This window comes from Triticum dicoccoides, chromosome 1B, assembly GCF_002162155.2.
Source record: "Triticum dicoccoides isolate Atlit2015 ecotype Zavitan chromosome 1B, WEW_v2.0, whole genome shotgun sequence".
In the NCBI taxonomy this organism is placed as follows: Eukaryota; Viridiplantae; Streptophyta; class Magnoliopsida; order Poales; family Poaceae; genus Triticum; species Triticum dicoccoides.
This window is the reverse complement of record NC_041381.1, coordinates 117754840-117775951: the sequence shown is the minus strand read 5'-3', so window position 1 is coordinate 117775951 and position 21112 is coordinate 117754840.

Genomic DNA, 21112 nt, shown 5'->3' with positions numbered 1-21112 from the left:
GGCCGCCGGAGCGCCTCCGCCTCCGGCCACCAAGCTCCGCCGCCGCCCTCGACCACTCTGGCCAGATCCGGTCGAGGAGCGACTGGATCCAGCTCCCCCGCGGCCCAGCGGCCCCTTCCCCGACCACTCCGGCGTGTTCTCCGGCAACTCCGGCGTACTTCGCAAACCGTGCAGATCTTTAGGTTGACCTTGATTTCACTAAGTCCCCGAATCCCTGACATTATCATGCCCTGTTCATCGCATTGTATCTCTGCATCCGTAGCTTCGTTTCGTGCGTGTAATATGTCAAATTGTTCGCCTCAACGAGTAGTTCATTTCATTCCATTGCATCATATTCATTTGAGCTCATCTTGATGCCTGAATCATCGTTGCAAGAGTGCTTCATAATGTTGTCTGCTGTCTGTTAACAGAACTTGCTTTTTTGTCATTTTTGCCATGATTGATGTGTGCATCCTATGAGGTTGATGTCTACATGTGTTTTGATCTATGCCATGCCATCTTTACAGATGTGCGTACCATGTATTTTTGTGATCAATGTGGTGACTAGCACAAGCATGCAAACTAGGCCTCGTGATGTTGCTGATTTTAGTCCATGTTCTGCTATTATTTTGATGCCATGTAAACATGTTGCTACAGAGAGATCCATGCATATTTTGAGATACTTCAGTAAGGGTGTTTTGAACATATGGTTATTGTCTATCCATTCATGCCCCTGTTTGCAATTATGGAATAGACTAGCATGTCCTTTTCGTGCTCTACTTTTGCTTCAAAATGTTTCCTGGCAGATTGTTTACATGTTATTCAATTTTGCCAAGGTTGTTGTAGTTGATCCTTACAAGCTATCAACTTGTTCTTGCCTTGGTTTGTTTCATAAACATGTCTTCTTGATGATGCTATGCTTATCTTGTCATGCAATGACTTGTGGTGAGTGTATCGAGCTTGTTAAGTAGTGTACTTGCTGTTGTTGTTTTGCTAGGCTGAATCTGTTATTTCGTGATGCTATGTAAACCTGCTGCTACTAGTCATTCTATGCATAATCTGGAGATGTTCACTAAATGTGTTTTGTTCTACATGTTATGCTATATCCATTCATGCCCCTGGTTGCATTTATAGCTTGTTGTAACTTGTTGTAATCTTGCTCCAAAGTTGCTTCATAATGTTGTTGTCAGCTTGTTAACATTAAGTTCAGTTGTTGTCATGATTGTTGCTAGTGTTCCATGCACCCTATGGACTTGCTATTGCCATGCTTAGCTTCAAAAACATGTCTTCTTAATGTTGGATGCCTTGCCATGCCATATGTTGCTCTGTGGTGAGTGGTACAAGCTCATCTACATGCATTCATAATTCTGTTTCTGCCATGTATGAATCTGTATTATAACTTGCTATGTTTACATGGGTGCCATCATATTTTCTGATCCTTTTTGGCTCATGGTCAATAAGCGACTCTTGTTCTATGCATTTATTAGTATCATGCCATGCCTTTGTTTGCCATGATAAGTTCCTGTAACATGTTTGATAGCTCTAAACATTGCAACCTGATGTTATTTTCTGCAAAGTCTGAATTGTTATTATTTGCAATCTGGCCATGTGTGTTTGAGGATGTTCTAGTTATTTCTGGAGATAGCTCAGTGTTCATGTTTTGTTATGCTTTACCCGTACATCATGTCCATGCCTTTTGTTTTCATATTGTGGTGCTCTAGCATGTTATTTTGATGCTTGCAATATGCCTAGTTGCTGTTTTGGACAGATTGTTGCTATAACTTGTTTCATGTGTGTGTGTTGAACCGTTGCTCCGTTTTGAGTGTGCTCTATATGAAACTTGCTTAGTTTTGCATGTAGTTTCATATTGTCATGTCGCATCCTTGTTTTGAGGTGTTGGCTTGATGTTTTTATGCATTTTGCATCAATGCCATGTTTGACTTGTTTTGCTCATATCTTCTAGGCCGTAGCTTCGAACTAAATGAACTTTATATGTAACTTGACTAGAATCTCATGTAGATCATCCTTGTGCATCTTAACTTGCTGTTTACCAACTTGAACATAAGGTTTATTCAGATCTGGACCAACTTCGAAATTTGCATATGAGGACTTACCGGAATTGTTATATGTTGTTCCCGGCCTCACTTAAACTTGCCTTGATGTGTTGCTGTTGTTTGCATCATCCCTTGCCATGAGTTACTTCATGTAACTTTGTCATGCATCATGCCTTGTTCATGTGTCGTGTGTTTACCATGTTGTGTGTTTCTTCTCGATAGTTCCTGTTTCGTTGCGATCGTGAGGATTCGTTCGTCTACGCTTGGTTTGGCTTCATCCGTTCGTCTTCTTCATGGACTCGTTCTTCTTCCTAGTGAGATTTTAGGCAAGATGACCGCTACCCTGGATCTCACTACTATCATTGCTATGCTAGTTGCTTCGTTCTATCGCTTTGCTGCGTTACCTATCTTTTGCTCCTCAAGCCTCCCAAATTGCCATGAACCTCTAACCTTTGACACCCTTCCTAGCAAACCGTTGTTTGGCTATGTTACTGCTTTGCTCAGCCCTCTTATAGCGTTGTTAGTTGCAGGTGAAGTTGAAGATTGCTCCATGGTGGACAGGATTTTGTTGGGATATCACAATATCTCTTATATTATTAATGCATCTATATACTTGGTAAAGGGTGGAAGGCTCGGCCTTATGCCTGGTGTTTGTTCCACTCTTGCCGCCCTAGTTTCCGTCATACCGGTGTTATGTTCCTGGATTTTGCGTTCCTTACGCGGTCGAGTGATTTATAGGACCCCTTGACAGTTTGCTTTGAATAAAACTCCTCCAGCAAGGCCCAACATTGGTTTTACCATTTGCCTCACCACCACCTACTTTTCCCTTGGGAGTAATTAACCCAAGGGTCATCTTTATTACAGCCCCCCCGGGCCAATGCTTGTCTAAGTGTTGGTCCAAACTAGAGCACCGTGCGGGACCATTCCTTGGCAACTTGGATTCGTCAGTTCCTGTACGCTTCGCTTATCCGGTGTTGCCCTAAGAACGAGATATCTGCAGCTCCTATCGGGATTGTCGGCGCATTGGGCGGTCTTGCTGGTCTTGTTTTACCATTGTCGAAATGTCTTGTAAACGGGGATTCCGAGTCTGATCAGGTCTTCCTGGGAGAAGGTATATCCTTTGTTGATCGCGAGAGCTTATCATGGGCTAAGTTGTGACACCCCTGCAGGGTATAATCTTTCGAAAGTCGTGCCTACGGTTATAGGCAGATGGGAATTTGTTAATGTCCGGTTGTAGATAACTTGACACCAGATACAAAATAAAAAGCATCAACCGTGTGTGTAGCCGTGATGGTCTCTTTTCGGTGGAGTCCGGGAAGTGAACACGGTTTTTGGGTTATGCTTGACGTAAGTAGGAGTTCAAGATCACTTCTTGATCATTACTAGTTGACGACCGTTCCGTTTGCTCTCTTCTCACTCTTATTTGCGTATGTTAGCCACCATATATGCTTAGTCGCTGCTGCAGACTCACCACTTTACCCCTTCCTTTCCCATTAAGCTTTGCTAGTCTTGATACCCATGGTAATGGGATTGCTGAGTCCTCATGGCTCACAGATTACTACAACAACAGTTGCAGGTACAGGTTATGCGATGATCATGACGCGAGAGCGATGTTTGCTCGTTTGGAGTTCTTCTTCTGCTTCTTCTTCGATCAGGGGATAGGTTCCAGGTTGGCAGCCTGGGCTAGCAGGGTGGATGTCGTTTGAGTTTCTGTTTGTGCTTCATCCATAGTCGGATGATGCTCTTATGTATTGTGATGTTGTATTCATGTGGCATTGTATGCCTCTTGTATGTATCCCCATCTATTATGTAATGTTGATGTAATGATATCCACCTTGCAAAAGCGTTTCAATATTCGGGTCTATCCTTGGTGGGACCTTCGAGTTCCTTTTGGATAGGGTCGCATATTGGGCGTGACAGAGAAGCTTATACCCCCAACCTGCCCCAAATGGGACAATATTTTTACCACTGCATGCTGCTGCCGTTCCATGATAGCATGTCAAGTTTCATGAATTTCAGATGAGTTTTCGATTTACTAGAATTTTAAAACCATGTATCTCAATGTTAGCGGCCGAGCGACAGTGGCAAAGGTGTTTGACATCCATTCCTATTTCTTGCATGGGACCTAAGGTTGCAACCAAGGACACACATTTGATTTTTCAACACGTTTATATGCACCAGAGCATGCGCATGTAGTTGAAATTTGAATTATACACATGAATGCATAGAAAACTTAGCTAATGTATAAAAATGTCCATGCGAACCCCGAAATATCCCAAAAAATTGCAAACACTCATGTTGTTCTATGTTGACAAGAGAAAAATTTTGAAAGTAAGAAGATGCAACAAATATCATTTCGTCCCCCAAGGTGGCACGTTCCCTACTGAAACTAGCATGCTTGTTGTGAGAGAAGCTCTAGTTTGCGAGAAGCTTATACCATAACCTGGCCCAAATGGGAAAATATTTTTTTACCCTAGCATCTTGATGTTATTCATGATAGCATGCCAAGGTTCTTGAATTTCAGATGAGTTTTGTATTTACTAGAATTACAAAAGCAAGCACCTCAAGGTTTGCTGGAGAGCCACGGTGCCGTCGTGTTTGAAATTCATCCGCATTTCTTGAATGGGACATAAGCATCAATCCATGGACACATATATCATTTTACAACCCATTTTGGTGCACCGGAGCATGTGCATGTGGTTTAGTTTTGAATTGTGCACCTGAAATGCCTAGAAAACCAAGTTACCGTATAAAAATGTCCAAACGAATCCAGAATAATTCCAAAAAATTTGACGACACACCTATAGTTGCATTTTCACTACAGATAGAAGTTCTAGCAATTCAAACACCATCCTTTGCAGCTGTGACCCCATTATGTAATTCAAATCAAGATGAAAATCAAGTAGATCCCACACAGTTTATTATCACCAACTGTGTGAGATGCAGGACATAATATCCTAGAGCACCGCTGGTGTATAGTACGCCTATGGCTTACGCGAGAAGGTTCGTTGGCTACAGTCCACAGTCGGCGTGTCAACCACACTAGCTCGCTCCCCAAATATCATTTCACTGTTCAATCATCCCCGGTGAAAGATGGGGACGTGGACCCACATCCCGAGGGCAACTTCGGCGGCCCACTCCAGCGAGAGCGCGGCCACAGCCGCCAGGCGCGTGCTACCAAGCTTCGTGAGGGTGACCGGAATCTCCGACTGGGTGGCCAAGGCAGCCCAAATGGCCGTTGTTGTTTCTCAGGTAGCGGCAGCAACATCTGCCTCGGGGATAGCAACTAGAGAGAGTGGCACAACAGTTGTCTGTTCCGCAGCGGCGGCCTTAGCCCTGATGGAGGCCGCCCACGCCCAACTCGTGGCGGTCACCACACAAATCGAAAGAAGCTTCTTCGACAATGGTCGGCAACCCACGACCGAAGAGTTGGCAATCGCTGAGAGCGTTCGAGCAGCCATTCGTTCCTGCGCGGCAAACCTTGCCACGACGCAGCCCGTCAAAGCCCAGATGGAGGCCGCCCACGCCCAGCTCGTGGCGGCCTTTTCCAAAGAGATGGCGGACGCGGATGGCGAGATGCTTGCCGAGTATGGTGTGATGCATGCCATAGAGCCCCTTCCCCAGTCGACCGTCGGGCACGAGCTGGACATGGAGGAGGCAGTGGAGATCGATGAGCACCAGCAGTAGTACTATTTGTTTTTTTTAATTAAGAGCATCGGTCTTTAATTTGTTAGGGTAATGTTTAGGTCAGCTAGCTCTTTTCAATTGCTGAACTTGCTCGATTAAGAAGTGTGGGTGTGCTGTAGTCTCCTTTGTGTACCCAAATTATGTAATGACGTGGATGAGCACTGTAACTAGGGAAATTGGAACAAAAAATTTTGATGTTCAAACTTATCGCACACGGGTTAAGCTATCTGAATCATTTGTATTGTTCACATATCGTACATAGTTCTAAATAAGGGACCGTGTGTGATGACACTTTGCGCGCCAGTTTTTCGCTAAAGCGATTCCAAATTTTCGGCTTCCGTGAAAATATCTACCTCCCCGCCCCCTCCCCCTTACCAAAAGCCACATTACCCCTGTTTCCGCCTTCCTTTCCAAGTTAAAACCGTCACTCCTTGCTTACAGTGCCGCCTCCCTCACCGGTGACCCTCCTTCACGCTGCTCGGCCTCGCCTATCCAGGTAGGTAATCCACACCCGACCCTCATCAGCCTCCTCCTTCCACATCCCACATGCCCCGACCACCGGTGCAAGCGCGACACCTTCCACCCAAATCACCCACCCCTCCACCAAATAAGCGCCACCCTAAGCCATGGTGCATGCAGTATAGCCAGGATCTCAAGGAGCATTTGGCAGCGGAGAAACAAATCACAGCCACACGCGCGGATGAGGTCGCGATGGCTGCCATTCATGCTGACCCGCAGATCTTGGAGGAGCACCTTGCCATTTTCTAGCTACGCCAGTTAAGCATGCTCGGTTTACCCATTGTGTGTGCTGCTCCTGCCTTTCCTTAACAAATTCTAGTGAATTGTGCTATCTACTTTTACCATGCAATATGTTGCTCTAGTGTTTATGTTCTATACATCGTGCAATGTGGTGCTCACTTATTGACTATTTAGTTAATTAGTTGTCGTGTTCAGTTAACTATTTGGTTCAATTCTACAAATGTGATGTTCAATTCTTCAGGGTGCAATTTTGTATTGTCTTCCATGTGAGAAATAAATCGAATTTTTCTTTACAAAATACATGAGAAACAATCCAATTACTATATTTACAAGTTGTCAAGCATGCTTAGTTGGTTAACTATTTGATCTTCTAGTATGTTATACATTGTGCAATGTGGTGCTCAGTTAATGTTTAGTTCATTTGTTGTGGTGTTTAGTTAACTATTTGGTTTCATTTTGCAATGCGATGTTTAATTGTTGTGGGTGCATTCTGTTATTGTATACCATGTGAGAAATAAATTGAATTCGGCTATACTAAATACATGAGAAACAAATACAGTTTCTATATTTCCAAGTTGTTAAGCATGCTTGGTTTGGTTAACTATCTGATCTTCTATTACGAGTATGTTATATTGTGCAATGTGGTGCTCAGTTAATGTTTGGTTCATTTATTGTGGTGTTTAGTAACTGATTGGTTCAATTCTGCAATGCAATGTCCAATTGAATTTTTTATTGTTGTGCATGTGAGGAATAACCGAATTTGGCTACACTTAATACGTGGGAAACATATATAATTGCTATATTTCCTAGTTCTTAATGATGCTTGGTTTGGATAAATGGGTTTTCCATGTGGCTTGAATTAATCTGATGAATCTGCCATGTGCTTATTTTTCATCAACATATTTTACTAATAGCATGCGGACCCTCACTTAACCTGATCACTAACTACCATATATGTGTTGCAGGGAAGCAATGGGAAGCACTGAGATTTACAATCGAGGTTTGCACATGCATGGTCCTTTGTCTAATAGCACATTATTGTGCAATTGCAGGAACCATTCTAATACTTAGGTTTTAAACAATTTGGTCTTGCACATGTAGGTCCTGCTGTCCGAGGTTTGACCCACTGTTCGACCCTTTTTGCATATGGGGAAATTGTTGAGTTCTACGGCAGGGTGCATTGACTGCAAATTAATATTTCCTATGCGCAGAACAACCAAGAACATGCTACGGGAGATGGATCACAGTTTGTTACCACTAGACGCACAGTGCCGTGCAGCGGAAGAAGAGTTGGGGCAGCGCGTTTGCGTGGATCATCTCCTCCTTGTCCGATCTCCCACGAACAACCGGTCATCCGATCCCACATACAAGTTCGCCAGAGCAACGCAAGTGCACCGCCTCTATCGGTATCCGCGCGTGCAGGAGGAACACCGTGCGGCGGACTGCTAGGTCCGATCACACAGTCGACGGAGAGTGGAGGTGGCTATTCGCAACACATGCAAACCCTAGTGACAATGCCAAAGTGATCAACCGCATGAGTGTGTCGCACCTCCACTTTATATAGGCGTCCATTGCGGGCTCAACACTTGGGCCTCGCACGGACCCTAAAGCCCACAAGTCTACTCGGCCATAATCCGAATACAGCTCGGACCATATCCGACCTGTGTCCTCGGATCTGACCTTGTAAGTTCCTTACCTTAACCGCGCGACCCCTTAAGTTCAAGTCGGCTTGGTCGCAGTTCGGATCACCTCTGAACTACACAGTTGGTAGTGGCCTCTAGCAAGGCATCCTGAACACCAAGCAGATTATGAAGCTGGTTAGGCAAACTTGTACAACGTTTCACACTTATGTTCCCTTTGCCTCACGATATATGTTGTCGGGCTCAAGGCGATACTCTCATCCTTGTGCTAGCCCGATCTCTTTCTCGTTCTAGTGATGCCGACCACTATCCGGATTATCTCATAATACTTGTCGCATGGCCATGCTTATCCTGGTCAGATCACACGAGGGCCCCAGAGTATATCTGTCCTGATCAGAGGGGCAAATCCCATCTTGCTCGACCATGTCTTGTAGCATGGGACTGGACAAACCCGAAACATACCTTTGTAACTACCCAGTCACAGAGTAGCGTTTGGTCAGCCCAAAGCAAGTCTGTCACCATCCCGAGTACATGCGTCAGCTCAGGTCTTAGGACATAGAACGTATGGTGTACTAGAGACTCACATATGACATATCACTGCGTCTCATAGTTGGATCTGTCCGACTCGGACCTTATCTCGACTCGGATCCGACTATGTCAAATCCGACCAGACCTTTCCAAGTCCATATTATCCGATTAGCATCCAATGCTTCATGGCTAGTGAGACCGAGCCATCGACCGTGTCATATGTTAGTCTAGTCGGTTGCGCGTCCACACAGCCCTTTCGACTAGGGACCTTTTAGGACAGTCATCATACAATGCATAGTCCCACAAACAAGTCACGTACTTTTTGATACACATCATTGATAATGTCCAAGGACTATCTTTATTCATAAACACATAGGAAATATCATCATACATGATTGCCTCTAGGGCATATCTCCAACAGAAATGAGTTGTCCATGAATATCAGTCAAGTCAAGAAACTCGGAAAGATTATTAGGATAAAGATATTAGCGACAAAAAACAACGAGATCTTTATCTGCACAATGAACAAGACATCAGTTCACTACAGGATGGTACTAACTATTATACCTTATCTTTTTTATTCCTCTGCCCCATTTCCAATATAGAGAACATATTTATGCACATCCTTGTTTTCAGGCCTTTCCAAAACAGTTCACTGATGATTACCTTTCAAACCACTTGTGTGGACAGGAGGCGAGGAAGGTATTCATACAACACCCACGGTTCAATATTGAAGTGTTCCTGAAGAGGACGAAGGATGGACGGTCAATCATCCACAGGCACTGGCCTAAAGTTACAAAGACTTTCAACATCAATGAAGGCTCAATAGCCTTCCGCTTCAGTAGTTTAGCCGATGAGATGCATCTGTCTATGTACCGTCTATGATGCTAATTTCGAAAGGTTCTAGATGTTGCATGTGAAACTTGGTGCTGGTGAAGTTTTGTAATGGGGTAGTTGAGTGCTGATGCTATATTATGTTGTACTTTGATGTATTTCAATTATGAAATCCTGCTTCCTCAATATGGGAATGATATATATTATGTGTGTAATATGAATGCCAATTAGTTTAATAAATGAATTATTAATAATAGGGTAATTAGCCTGCTAATTTGTTTTTGCTATTGCAAACGGTTATTGAGAAAATACCGTGGGCGATGAACTAAGGCAACACACACAGTTTCTAGGAATAAATCGTGTTGGATCGATGAGCAATCACACACGACATTCTCTTCAAAACTATTTGCGTTAGGCCACCCTGCACTAACATTTACCGCATAAAAGCTGTGTGTGATGGATAGGCTTTGCCACACAGTTTCTTCTACGCACGTGAGTGATGCATTCAGTAACGCAAACGATAAAATTATTAATATTTTGTGCGATGGGAACGCCATCACAAACGATTTAACGGGAAAAATTGTGTGGGATGTACATACTAACGAAAATGTATTCCTTGGATGGACTGTGTGGAATGTACATACGAACGGAAACGTTTAGCGGGGGCTGACTATGTGGGATGTACTTACAACAAGAAATGATTTCGCATATATAATTGTATTTTTTAGCAATACTGTATGTATAACCGTATTTTCTCGCTCGCCGATCGCACACGACCTCATTTTGCCGAGCATGTGTGCCAGGAGGGCATATCCCCGACGGTTTCTGGGTCATGTGGGAAGGGCTCCCCTATCGCACACACTCACTTGGCGACGGTTCCAAAATGCCGTCGTGGAATGGGGTTTAAAACCGTTTGTATAGCACCGACGCGTATCAGTGTAGGCTTATATATAAAAAATCAGTACTAGAACTAGTCGGCCGCCAATCGCTAAAAAATGGGCCGAACCATGGGCTTATCTTGGGACATTAGCGGCCTAGACTTAATATGGCCCAAATTAGATTCGGGCCTTAAAAAGGCCGAGTAAACCGCTTGACTTGATTGGGCCAGAAACTAAAATGGGCTTTTAACAGGCTTAGTTGTATATTGAGCCTGAATTGTGCTGAATAAATCACGGGCCAACAGTAGGCTGGAATATACATCGGCCCATTATTGGCCCAGAGGTATGACGGGCCATTAACAGGCCGAAATGTAGTTGGGCCTTGGTTGGCCCAATCACATGACGGGCTGAAGCAAGCTGGATGCATAGCGGGCCAATATTAGGGCCTTCAACGGATCGATAGGTAGTTTGGGCAAAAATATATCTAGGAAGACTATAGGTCGTTGAGAGGCCGAAAGTCACTACACACCAGAATTAGACCCAGATGCATCTTGGGCCTTTAAATGGCCAAAAGTGTAACCGGGCCGAAAGTGGCCCATATGTACACAAGGCCGCTGGCAGGCCGAAACTAATGTCGGGCCAAACGGTTAAACGGGCATTAAGAGGCAAAAGAGCAAATTAGGGCCCCAATGGGCCTAAAGGCACAGTAGCTCTTAATAGGCCGTATCTATGATGGGCCGTAATTTGTCCCAAACTATTGCACGCTTTTACTGGGTCGTATCTGATGTGGGCCATCATTTGGCCCAAAACACGACAGACCGTGAGCAGGCCAGATCTGACATGGGCCGTAAACTTGCTTATAATATTGCAGGCTTTTAATGGGCGGCATCTGATGTGGGCCATCATTTGGCCCAAAACACTACAGGCTGTGAGCGGGCCAGATCTGACAGGGTCGTAATTTCACCTAAAGCATGGCAGGCTGTTAATGGGCTAGCCCACTAGTGTCTGAAAAAATATTGTGGAACTTTGGCTGGGCTTGCCTTTTTTACTTAAATGGGCCGCTGTTGGGCCTCGCCACATGTTGACGCATCATCGGCGCGTCCTGTCCATTGGATGGTTGACATTGGTACCAATGGGTAGCTGACACGTGCTTCGCCCGGCCAATGAGAATTTTACACGTGGAAAATCTCTATTGGTCTTGGCTGTTAACGGGTTATCAGATCCAAAACCGGACCCGATAGCTTAACGGCCACTAGTACAAGATGCTGCTAATGCGACACTACTATCAGAGACCCTTCGAGAAACTGTGTGCGATGCCATAATCACAAACGGTGGTGACAGAGAACTGTCAAAAATGTCCAAAACGATTGTGATGATGGATGCATCAAACACGGTTCAGATTTTAGTTGCGTGTGCGATGCACGGCATACGGTTCAGTTCCATGAACTGTTTGCGATGAGGAGGAACAAAAGAAACGGGCAGCCAGATGAAGGCGTGTGTGATATGAAACATACGGTTCACTCGGATTAACTGTTTGTGATGAGGCGGAACAACAGAAATGGACAGCTAGATAAAGGTGTGTGCGATTGAGGGCATCCGCTTATGAAGGATTAACTATTTGTGATTAGGCAACAGAACAGAAACGGTCAGCCAGATCAAAGGTGTGTGTGATTGATGGCATACACTTCACACGGATGAACTGGTTGCGATTAGCCACAACAAACAAAAACAGTTAGATAGATCAACTTGTGTGTGCTAGACGGGCACACATTCTAATTGAAAGAAGCGTGCACAATGGTAATAACAAGCGCGCACGATTCTTGGAAGATGACGTGTGCTGACATTGCCTATTGCGGTGCACCAAATGCCATGTACGCGGCCGAGAAAGCGTGCCCATGTTACGCCGTCCAGGAATAGTGCCGCACTTAGAAATTATAGAACCGTCAATAAATTTTGAGCCTGCGTCCCGTCACCTTCCAAATTGCAAACCAGTTCACACCGATCAAAACCTAAATGGTTTCCCACTTAGGAGCGTATTAGTACTTGGTTATAAATATTGTACTATGCCAAGATGACTGCATATTCCCTCCTCACCTCCTCATCCACAAAAGCAAACAAGTCATTCAGCATCGTTCTCTTGCGTCTGCCATGGCCAGATTGAGTTCTTGTTCAAGAGATTACCACCACGGAGAGGCAAGCATGGAAGCGGAAGCACGAGAGATGTCCCGCTTAGCCGCGAAAGCAACATGTCCCGCCGTGCCGCCGAAGCAACACGAAGATCTCGTTGCACCGCCGAAACAGCATGGAGGTCCCGCCGCATCGTCGATGTAGCAGACTGGTCCGGTCGTGCCGTGGAAGCAGCAGAGATGTCCTCTCGCGCTGCAGCGGCTTGGGAAAATAACTCGCGGCAGGCGAGGACTCTTGCAGGTGCATGCATGCGATCGTCCATAGCTAGATAGATCAGATCTCCGGCTGGATGAAGCTACAGGACAAGTTGAATGCCTTGTTTGAACAACTTCGGGCCGACCGCGACCTGCTAAGGGCGAAGATCGCCGAAAGGGCGGAGCAGGCGGAGGAGACCGCTGCCTTGTTGAAGTGCAAGGGCTTCATCTTCAAGAAAATTATCGATGAGAATGCCATGCTCCGCATCCAGCGCGAAAGGCTGGTGGAGGAATTTGTGGTTGCTTCCGAGCAGCGTATTAAGGACATGAAACTGATGAAGGAGATCATTGCCGCTCACGGCGAGAACTAGTCTCCGGGACCTTGATGACCCACAAGTGTAGGGGATCTATCGTAGTCCTTTTGATAAGTAAGAGTGTCGAACCCAACGAGGAGCAAAAGGCAATGATAAGCGGTTTTCGGTAAGGTTTTCTCTGCAAGCACTGAAATTATAGGTAATAGATAGTTTTGTGATAAGATAAATAGTAACGAGTAACAAGTAAATAAAATAATAAAGTGCAGCAAGGTGGCCCAATCCTTTATGTAGTAAAGGATAAGCCTGGAAAAATTCTAATAATGAGGAAGGAGCTCCCGAGGACACATGGGAATTATCGTCGAGCTAGTTTTCATCACGTTCATATGATTCGCGTTTGGTACTTTGATAATTTGATATGTGGGTGGACCGGTGCTTGGGTACTGCCCTTACTTGGACAAGCATCCCACATATGATTAACCCCTATTGCAAGTGTCCGCAACTACAAAAGAAGTATTAAGTTAAACCTAACCACAACATTAAACATATGGATCCAAATCAGTCCCTAACAAAGGAACGCACAAACTAGGGTTTAAGCTTCTGTCACTCTAGCAACCCATCATCTACTTATTACTTCCCTATGCCTTCCTCTAGGCCCAAATAATGGAGAAGTGTCATGTAGTCGACGTTCACATAAAACCACTAGAGGAAAAGACAACATACATCTCATCAAAATATCGAACGAATACCAAATTCACATGACTACTAATAGCAAGACTTCACCCATGTCCTCAGGAACAAACGTAACTACTCACAAAGCATATTCATGTTCGTAATCAGAGGAGTAATAATATCCATCAAGGATCTGAACATATGATCTTCCACCAAGTAAACCAATTAGCATCAACTACAAGGAGTAATCAACACTACTAGCAACCCACAGGTACCAATTTGTGGTTTTGATACAAGATTGGATACAAGAGATGAACTAGGGTTTTGAGAGGAGATGGTGCTGGTGAAGATGTTGATGGAGATTGACCCCCTCCCGATGAGAGGATCATTGGTGATGATGTTGGTGATGATTTCCCCCTCCCGGAGGGAAGTGTCCCCAGCAGAATAGCTCCGCCAGAGCCCTAGATTGGTTCCGCCAAGGTTCCGCCTCGTGGCGGTGGAGTTTCGTCCTGTAAGCTTGCCCACGATTTTTTCCAGGGTAAAAGCTCTCATATAGCAGAAGATGGACACCGGGGGCCCACCAGGGGGCCCAGGAGATAGGGGGCGCCCCCACCCTCCTGGACAGGGTGTGGGGCCCCTGGTGTATTTATTCCACTCAATAATTATTATTAATTCCAAAAACATGTTTCGTGGAGTTTCAGGATTTTTGGAGCAGTGCAGAATAGGTTTCCAATGTTTGCTCCTTTTCCAGCCAGAATTCCAGCTATCGGCATTCCCCCTCTTCATGGTAAACCTGGTAAAATAAGAGAGAATAGCCATAAGTATTGAGATATAATGTGTAATAACATCCCATAATGCAATAAATATTGATATAAAAGCATGATGCAAAATGGCCGTATCAACTCCCCCAAGCTTAGACCTCGCTTGTCCTCATGCGGAAGCCGAAATCGAAAAATATGTCCACATGTTTAGAGATAGAGGTGTCAATAAAAATAAAATACGGACATGAGGGCATCATGATCATTCTTATAACAACAACATATATAGATTTTATCATATGATTTCTTATGCTCAAGTAACAAACAATTCACAATGTCAAGTATGGTTCAAAAACTTCATTGGGAACTAACAAACTATAATCTCAGTCATTGAAGCAATTGCAATTTATCATAACATCAGAAAGAGTCAACAATAGAGCTTTTCAGCAAGTTCACATACTCAACTATCTTGTAGTCTTCTATAATCACTAACACTCACGCAATACTTGTGGTTATGGAGTTTCAGCCGGACAGTGAGAAAGATAGGGGCTTATTGTGTTGCCTCCCAATGTATTCACCTTTAGGTGATGTCAACAATAATAGCCGATGCTAACTTACATCCAATTGTATATATATATCATGACCTTTCAAACTCGAGGAGCTTGCTAAAGGATAAAATGAAAGAGGGAAAGTTGAGGATCACCTTGACTCAAGCATAAAGTAAAAACATAATGTAAAAGATAGGCCCTTCGCAGAGGGAAGCAGAGGTTGTCATGTGCGTTTAGGGTTGGATGCACAAAATCTTAATGCAAAAGAACGTCACTTTATATTGCCCCTTGTGTGTGGACCTTTATTATGCAGTCCGTCGCTTTTATTACTTCCACAACAAGATTGTACAAAGCTTATTTTCTCTGCACTAATAAGTCATACATATTTAGATAGCAATTTTTATTGCCTGCAACATGACAACTTACTTGAAGGATCTTACTCAATCCATAGGTAGGTATGGTGGACTCTCATGGCAAAACTGGGTTTAAGGATATTTGGAAGCACAAGTAGTATCTCTACTTGGTGCAAGGAATTTGGCTAGCATGAGGGGGAAAGGCAAGCTCAACATGTTTGGAAGGTCAATGACAATATACTTTAACTGAGATGTGAGAAAACATAAACCATTACGTTGTCTTCCTTGTCCAACGTTAACTCTTTTAGCATGTCATACTTAATGAGTTCTCCCAATCATAAAAGGTGTCCAAGATAATATATTTGTATGTGGGCCCCTCTTTCCTTATCAATTCCTATTAATTGCAACGATGACCAAAACTACGTTTATCAACTCTCAACAACTTTTATGCCTCATACTTTCTATATGTGAAATCATCACTAACCATAAGATCAATATGAACTCTTTTATTCTTTCTACTTTCTCAAGATCATGGCAACATAGCAAAGCCCTTGACTCAACACTAATCTTTATTATAGATAGCTCATGGACTCGATTACATAAAGTGATCACAAAGCAAAACTCAAAACTACTTGATATCAAAACTTCAATCTACTAGATCAAGATGCTACTAAAGGGATCGAACTAAATAAAATAGTAAAGATAGGAGTGTGATGGTGATACGATACCGGGGCACCTCCCCCAAGCTTGGCAGTTGCCAAGGGGAGTGCCCATACCCATGTGATTATGTCCTTGGAGGTGATGGTGGTGGTGATGATGATGGTGGATAATCGCACATCGAGCGTAAAAGCTCCTCCAGCTTGCGGATAATGCCCTTGAGTCCTGCGATATGATCCTTCAACAAAATATTCTCCTGTGTAAGATACTTGTTCTGAATGTGAGCTAACTCAATCATCTTGAAAGCTTCAATCTCTGTTGGAGTAAAGAGGTTAGGTAAAGGTTGAGGGATGTCTTCTTCCTTCATCGTCGGAGCTTGAACCTCCATGACCTTCTTGATCCCTTCATACTTGTTGATCTCTTCCGGTTCTTCTCTTTTCAACTCTATCTTCAATAGCCAAGCATCCTTGTCTTCATTGTTGGAGGAGGGCGACGTCATGGTGCTCTTGATCTGAAACAGAAACAGCTCGAAACGAAAACAGAGGATATTTGCGTGATACGGTGGTCAAAACCTTCGGAAGTATGTATGATGAATTTTTACCGACCAAAATACGTAACGTGCAAGAAAACAGAGTCCGGGAGGTACACGGGGTGTCCACGAGATAGGGGGGCGCTCCCAGTAAGGGTGGGCGCGCCCTCCACTCTCGTGGGGGCCTCCTGTCCCTTTCGGACTACTTCTTTCTTCCTAAAATTCTTAAATATTCCAAAACTGATAAAAATTGTCATTGGAGTTGTTTTGGAGTCGGTTTACTTACCGTACCACATACCTATTCCTTTTCGGAGTTTGGAACATTCTGGAAAGTGTCCCTTATGTATTCCTCCGGGGTTACGGTTCCAATAATATTAGTTTCAACATTGATAGGATTACCTAAAATATAATGTTTAATTCTTTGACCGTTTACCACCCTTGGACTTGTGCCTTCCAAGTTGTTGATTTTTAAGGCACCGGAACGGTAGACCTCCTCGATAACGTAAGGACCTTCCCATTTAGAAAGAAGTTTTCCTACAAAAAATCTTAAACGAGAGTTGAATAATAACACATAATCACCTACGTTAAATTCTCGCTTTTGTATCGTTTTGTCATGCCAGAGTTTAACTTTTTCTTTGAATAGCTTGGCATTCTCATAGACTTGGGTTCTCCATTCATCAAGTAAGCTAATATCAAATAACCTCTTCTCACAGGCAAGTTTGAAGTCATAGATGAGCTCTTTAATAGCCCAATATGCTTTATGTTCAAGTTCTAGAGGTAAGCGACATGCTTTTCCATAAACCATCTTATACGGAGACATACCCATAGGATTTTTATATGCAGTTCTATAGGCCCATAATGCATCATCAAGTTTCTTAGACCAATTATTTCTAGATCTATTGGCAGTCTTTTGCAAAATTAATTTGAGCTCTCTATTGCTCAACTCTACTTGACCACTAGACTGCGGGTGATAAGGAGATGTGATTCTATGATTAACATCGTACTTAGCAAGCATCTTACAGAAAGCACCATGAATAAAATGTGAACCACCATCAGTCATAAGATATCTAGGGACTCCAAACCTCGAAAAAATAACTTCTTTAAGCATTTTAATAGAAGTGTTATGTGTTGGAAATATGCACTAGAGGCAATAATAAATTAGTTATTATTATTATATTTCCTTGTTCATGATAATCATTTATTATCCATGCTATAATTGTATTGAAAGGAAACTCAGATACATGTGTGGATACATAGAGAACACCATGTCCCTAGTAAGCCTCTAGTTGACTAGCTCGTTGATCAATAGATGGTTACGGTTTCCTGACCATGGACATTGGATGTCGTTGATAACGGGATCACATCATTAGGAGAATGATGTGATGGACAAGACCCAATTGTAAGCCTAGCACAAAGATCGTAGTTCGTATGCTATAGCTTTTCTAATATCAAGTATCATTTCCTTAGACCATGAGATTGTGCAACTCCCGGATACTGTAGGAATTCTTTGGGTGTACCAAACGTCACAACGTAACTGGGTGGCTATAAAGGTGCACTACAGGTATCTTCGAAAGTGTCCGTTGGGTTGGCACGAATCGAGACTGGGATTTGTCACTCCGGTTGACGGAGAGGTATCTCTGGGCCCACTCGGTAGGACATCATCATAATGTGCACAATGTGACCAAGGGGTTGATCACGGGATGATGTGTTACGGAACGAGTAAAGAGACTTGCCGGTAACGAGATTGAACAAGGTATCATCATACCGACGATCGAATCTCGGGCAAGTACAATACCGCTAGACAAAGGGAATTGTATAGGGGATTGATCAAATCCTCGACATCGTGGTTCATTCGATGAGATCATCGTGGAACATGTGGGAGCCAACATGGGTATCCAGATCCCACTGTTGGTTACCGGAGAACGTCTCGGTCATGTCTGCATGGTTCCCGAACCCGTAGGGTCTACACACTTAAGGTTCGATGACGCTAGGGTTATAAAGGAAGTTTGTATGTGGTTACCGAATGTTGTTCGGAGTCTCTGATGAGATCCCGGACGTCACGAGGAGTTCCGGAATGGTCCGTAGATAAAGATTTATATATGGGAAGTCCTGTTTTGGTCACCGGAAAAGTTTCGGGTGTTATCGGTAACGTACCGGGACCACCGGGAGGGTCCTGGGGGTCCACCAAGTGGGGCCACCGGCCCCAGAGGGCTGCATGGGCCAAGTGTGGGAGGAGACCAGCCCCAGGTGGGCTGGTGCGCCGCCCCACCAAGGCCCAAGGCGCCTAGGGCTTGGGGAAACCCTAAAAGGGGGGCGCCCCCTTGCCTTGGGGGGCAAGGCAACCCCCCTGGCCGCCGCCCCCTCCTCAGATTGGATCTGAGGGGGCCCGCCCCCCTCTCCCTTGCCCCTATATATATGTGGGGAGTGGGAGGGCAGCCGCACCCAAAAAGTTTTGGCGCAGCCCCCCCTCTCCCAAGTCCTCCTCCTCTCCCGCGATGCTTGGCGAAGCCCTGCAGGATTGCCACGCTCCTCCACCACCACCACGCCGTTATGCTGCTGCTGGACGGAGTCTTCCTCAACCTCTCCCTCTCTCCTTGCTGGATCAAGGCATGGGAGACGTCACCGGGTTGTACGTGTGTTGAACGCGGAGGTGCCGTCCCTTCGGCACTAGGATCTCCGGTGATTTGGATCACGACGAGTATGACTCCTTCAACCCCGTTCTTTTGAACGCTTCCGCTTAGCGATCTACAAGGGTATGTAGATGCACTCTCCTTCCCCTTGTTGCTGGTTTCGCCATAGATAGATCTTGGTGACACGTAGGAAAATTTTGAATTTCTGCTACATTCCCCAACAGTGGTATCAGAGCTAGGTCTATTGCGTAGATTCTTTGCACGAGTAGAACACAAAGTTGTTGTGGGCGTTGATTTTGTTCAATATTCTTACCGTTACTAGTCCAATCTTGTTTCGACGGTATTGTGGGATGAATCGGCCCGGACCGACCTTACACGTACTCTTACGTGAGACAGGTTCCACCGACTGACATGCACTTGGTGCATAAGGTGGCTAGCGGGTGCCAGTCTCTCCCACTTTAGTCGGAACGGATTCGATGAAAAGGGTCCTTATGAAGGGTAAATAGCAATTGGCATATCACGTTGTGGTTTTGCGTAGGTAAGAAACGTTCTTGCAAGAAACCCATAGCAGCCACGTAAAACATGCAAACAACAAATAGAGGACGTCTAACTTGTTTTTGCAGGGTATGCTATGTGATGTGATATGGCCAAGAAGAATGTGATGAATGATATGTGATGTATGAGATTGATCATGTTCTTGTAATAGGAATCAAGACTTCAATGTCGATGAGTATGACAATCGGCAGGAGCCATAGGAGTTGTCTTTATTTATTGTATGACCTACGTGTCATTAAACAACGCCATGTAATTACTTTACTTTATTGCTATCTGGTAGCCATAGTAGTAGAAGTAATAAGTTGGCGAGACAACTTCATGGAGACACAATGATGGAGATCATGATGATGGAGATCATGGTGTCATGCCGGTGACGATGATGATCATGGATGTTAGGACCCCAATCCTAAGTCACACCGATCTAGCATGTAACACATCATATCACTTTGCGGTCTCACGCACGGTATTCCCACGGGTGCCACCTTACCTGGCCCGGGACCGTTTGCGCCTTTTGGCTCACGTATATGATAGTGCCGCTAGCATCCATATGACAAAGAACCCGGGCTGACATGGCTAGTCGTGAACCGAAAGTGGCACTAACTTACAGGGACAGGCATCCATGACCCAACAACGAACGTGTCGGTCATCAACGAGGGAATCCAGGCTGTAGCACTGGGCTAGCAGGACTCCGGTGAACCGGGCTGTAGTGGGCTAACAGGACTCCGGAATTCATCGCGTGACATTTCCCCGAGGGGACAGACACAGGAACGAAGAAGGACACATGCCGGCCAGCCTAAGTGTTCCGGAGCAGTAGCAAGCTACCATGGCTCATGGAAACACTAGGAGACATTTCCTGGTAAGAGAGGCTACTAAGGATAAACAACTAGCTAGTCAGATCCCACACATATCAAGCATTTCAATAACATACACACAATATGCTCGATATGTGCAAGTACAACATGGCATCACAACATGACTCTATAACTCAAGTATTTTATTCAAAGGCTCCGAGGAGCAAGATATTACAATCATGGGTCTCATGACCCAACATTCAGAGAAAACAAGTCAAGCACAAGCGGAAGCTTAACATGTCTGAGTACAGACATCTACAAATGAAAAAGGCTAAGAAGCCTGACTATCTAGCAGATCCTGCCGAGGGCACAAGATCGTAGCTGAGGTAACAAGCTAAACGTCGAAGTCCACGCGGTACTACTAGCGAGACTGAAGTCTCTATGCAAAAACATAAATTAAGCAACGTGAGTACAAATGTACCCAGCAAGACTTACATCAGATCTAACTACATATGCATCATTATCAACAAGGGGATGGTGGGGTTTAACTGCAGCAAGCCAGCTTTGA